The sequence below is a fragment of the Hordeum vulgare genome, chromosome 2H, assembly GCF_904849725.1.
Source record: "Hordeum vulgare subsp. vulgare chromosome 2H, MorexV3_pseudomolecules_assembly, whole genome shotgun sequence".
NCBI lineage: Eukaryota > Viridiplantae > Streptophyta > Magnoliopsida > Poales > Poaceae > Hordeum > Hordeum vulgare.
In genome coordinates this window covers 335,090,185-335,094,795 of record NC_058519.1, presented here as the reverse complement: position 1 = coordinate 335,094,795, position 4,611 = coordinate 335,090,185, and positions in this window count along the sequence as shown.

Here is a 4,611-nt window from a genome sequence, read left to right as displayed (position 1 = left end):
AGTATTGACATATTCAATCCCACTTTTACCAATCTTAGCATTAAGATCTATAAACTCTGAATCATTGGGATGCCTTTTAAGTAAAGTTGACTCGCCTCCAGTCCCATTTTTTGAGATTTATATTAGAAAACAAAGATTCGATAGGATTCACATCAATCACTTTAAGATCTTCATCAATAATTAAATATTGTGGCTTCATGGTCATTTTATTAACTAAGGTGGCTTCTTTATCAGAAATTTGACCTACTAAATTTTCAAGGTGAGCAAATTGAGATTTCAAACCAGAAAATTCCTTGGTCATATCATCAAGTTCTTTATTCATGTATTCTAACTTAAACCTTTGTTCTTTAAGCTCGTTCCTAAGGAAATTATTATGGCCAAATTGGAGCAACATGAATCCCTTAGCATTATTCTCAATATATTCCAACTTCCTAAGATATGGATCAAAACTTTTGGGTTGAGCCATGGAAACGAATAGACGAAAAAGACGAGCGGAAGAAGGCCGAATAAAAAGGCAAATCTATTTGGTATTTTCGGAAAATCATTTTAGAAGTGGGGGAGAGGAAAATGAGACGCATAATGCAAATAAAGTAAATGCAAGAGATGAGTTTGTGATGGGTACTTGGTAGGCTTGATCTTGCTATGTATCCTCCCCGGCAACGGCGCCCGAAAAATGCTTGATGTCTACTACACAACCTTCTTCTTGTAGACTCGTGTTGGGCCTCCAAGCGTAGAGTTTTGTAGGACAATAGCAAGTTTACCTCAAGTGGATGACCTAAGGTTTATCAATCCGTGCGAGGTGTAAGATGAAATGGTCTCTCTCAAAAACCCTGCAATCAAATAACAAAGAGTCTCTTGTGTCCCCAACACACCCAATACAATGGTAAATTGTATAGGTGCACTAGTTCGGCAAAGAGATGGTGATAAATCTTAATATGGATGGTAGATATAGGTTTTTGTTATCTAAAAATATAAAAATAGCAAGGTAACTAATAATAAAAGTGAGCACAAATGGTATTGCAATGCCTTGAAACAAGACCTAGGGTTCATACTTTCACTTGTGCAAGTTCTCTGAACAAGACTAACATAGTTGAATCATATGTAAATACCTCTCGTGTGACAAAGAGTTCACTCCAAAGTCACAAATAGCGGAGAACTATTTTTGTCACAAAGAAATTATTGTAGAGTACGAAACCACCTCCAAGTTATCTTTTCCGATCAGTCTTATGAGTTGTCCCTATAAGTGTTACGAACAGCCCTAGAGCTCATACTAAAATAACACCTTAAGACACAAATAAACCAAAACCCTCATGTCACCTAGATACTCCAACGTCACCACAAGTACCCATGGGCCTGATTATATGATATGCATCACACAATTTCAGATTCACCATGTTCAAACCAACACAAAGAACATCAAAGAGTGCCCCAAAGTTTCTACCGGAGAGTAAAGACGAAAACGTGTGCCAACCCCTATGCATAGATTCCCAAGGTCACACAACCCGCAAGTGGATCACCAAAGCATACATCAAGTGGATCAATAGAACGTCCCATTGTCACCAGGGATATCCCATCACAAGACATAAATCAAGTGTTCTCAAATCGTTAAAGACTCAATCCGATACGAAAACTTCAAAGATAAAACTTAATTCATCACAAGAAGATAGAGACAGAAAACTCCATATGATTCATCTATATTATTAAACTCGCGATACATCAAGACCGTGCCATCTCAAGAACACGAGAGAGAGATATCAAACACATAGCTATGGGTACATACCCTCAGCCCCGAGGGTGAACTACTCCGTCCTCGTCATGGAGACCGTCGGATGATGAAGATGGCCTCCGGTGATGGTTTCCCCCTTCGGCAGGGTGCCGGAACGGGCTCCCAGTTTGTTTTTCGTGGCGCTGGAGGCTTGCGGCCGCGGAACTCTTGATCTAGGTTTCTTTTCAGAGGTTTGGGTATATATAGGAGTACTTAGAGTTGGAATCACGTCGGGAAGGTTCTCGAGGAGGTCACAAGCCACTGGGTCGTGGCTAGGAGGGTGGCCGCGCCTGGTAGGCTTGTGACCTCCTGGTCCACTTCCTGGCCCAGCTCTTTTCCCTAATATTTTTTATATTTTCCAAAAATATTCTCCGTAATTTTTCAGCCCATTCCGAGAACTTTTATTTATGCACAAAAACAACACCATGGTAGTTATGCTGAAAATAGCGTCAGTCCGAGTTAGTTCTAATGAAATCTTGTAAACAAGGCATGGATACTTCATAAAATTGTTGTACACATGACATGGATACTTCAAAACGGAAAGGTCCTCACGTTCCCCAGTTTCTTCTATATCGGAATGGTGTGAACATTTGACTTTGAGGAATTTGATAGACTTGTTACAAGTCTTGTGCTCGGTCTCTTAGAGAATTGCAAGTGGATGCTCATTATAGGAAAGGTCTAGATGAAGAACAATGTCTTGGAAGTTAATTGTGCGCTCGGGAGTCTTGAAGCACCTCCATAGCTAAGAGACGTGAAACATATCATGCAGATTTGAGAAGTTGGATGGAAGCTCTAGCAGATAATCAAGGTCACCTCTTTTGCCAACAATCTTGAAAGTACCCAAAAAACAACGATCATGCTTTCCTTTGATGCCAAAGCATTGAGTTCCCTTCATGAGAGACACTTTGATATATGGAAGATCATCGATGTGAAAAGCCATGTCAAGATGCTTGATATCGTAATAGCTCTTCTGACGGGATTGGGCAGCTTCGAGATTATCCCAATGGCACGGTAAACTTCTTCCTCTTCAATGATCATGTCATTTCCAAGAATCTGACGCTCACGAGTCTTGCACCAATTGAGCGCGGTACGACACTTCCTACCATATAGGATCTCAAAAGGGGACTTGCTTGAACTTTCTTGATAAATGTTATTGTATGAGAACTCAGCAAATGGGAAGCAGTCTTGCCACTTCATGCCAAAAGAAATTACACAAGATCTGAGTATATATTCTTGAATTTGATTGACTCTCTCCACTTGACCACTAGTCCGAGGATGGAAGGCAGTACTGAAATGGACATTGGTGCCATTGCAGTCTGGAAGGAATCCTAGAACTTGGAAGTAAAGATGCTTCCACGATCTTAAGTAATGAGCATTGGAACACCATGCAAATAAATTATCATTGCTGTCACGTGAGTTGCCAAGATAGACTCCTTGACTGGGCGGAAATGAGCAACTTTAGTCAGCTTGTCAATGACCAAAAAGATGGCATCATTGCACTTCTTGGACTTAGGAAACCCAGTTACGAAATCCATCTCCTCATGATCGAATTTCCACCCGGGTTAGGCAAAGGATGAATGAGACCTGATGGACGTTGACGTTCCGCCTTCACTCTATGACACAGATCACACTCGTTCATGAACTAAGCAATTTGACATTTCATGCGAGTCCACCAGAAGTTTTGCTTTAGATCCTGATACTTCTTAGAGCTGGCTAGATCTATCAAGAGGAGGGAATTGTGGGCTTCATCCATGATATCTTTCCCGAGCTTTCCTTTCGAAACCACAAGGCGATACTCGAAGAACAAAGTATCTTTGTCATCAACTCGGAAGCAGTTATACTTTGGGTTGCTCTTTGCCAAGCCTATCTTCACTTTCTTGACCATAGCATCAAGAAGTTGAGCTTGGCGGACTTGGTCTTCCAAGATAGGAGAAATCTGGAGGTTGTCAAGAAATCCATGAGGAACTAGTTGAAGGTTCAGCTTCCTGAAAGATTCACAAAGATCAGACTAGAATGGCTTGAGGATGAGACTATTGTAGTAAGCCTCTTTGCTCAAAGAATACGCAATCACTTTGCCTGGAGTATAATCAATGCTTGGATTGTAATATTGGATCATCTCCACCCAACGAGTTTGATGAAGATTGAGATTCAGCTGAGTAAATATGTATTTCAAACTCTTGTGGTCGGTGTAGACTTCAACCTGTCTTCCCAACAAGAGGTGTCTCCAAGTCACCAAAGCATGGACCACTGCCGCCAACTCAAGATCATGAGTGGGATAGTTTTTCTCACTTGGCTTCATGTGCCTAGAGGTATAAGCTACCACTTTCTTCTCTTGCATCAGAGCACCACCAATACCTTGGAGAAATGCATCACACAACACTTGGAAAGGCTTGGAATCATCAGGAGGAGTCAAAACCGGAGCTGAGGTGAGCTTCTCCTTGAGTGTATTGAAGGCCAAATCATACTCTAGAGACCAGACATATCTCACGCTCTTTGAAAGAAGGTTAGACAGAGGCTTAGCAATCTTGGAGAAGTTCTCAACGAATCTTATGCAATAGCTTCCAAGCCCGAGAAAGCTTCAAAGCTGCTTCACATTCTAAGGAGGCTCCCACTAAACAATGGCTAGAACCTTTTCAGGATGTACCTTGATGCCCTCGGCAGATATGATGTGCCCAAGGTACACCACTTTATTGAGCCAAAACTCACATTTTGAGAACTTAGCATAGAATTTATGCTCTCTTAGCTTATCAAGAACAAGCCGGAGATGTTCTGCATGTTCTTGCTTAGTCTCCAAGAACACTAGAATGTCATCAAGATACACAAAGAAATACTCATTCTTGAAGGGT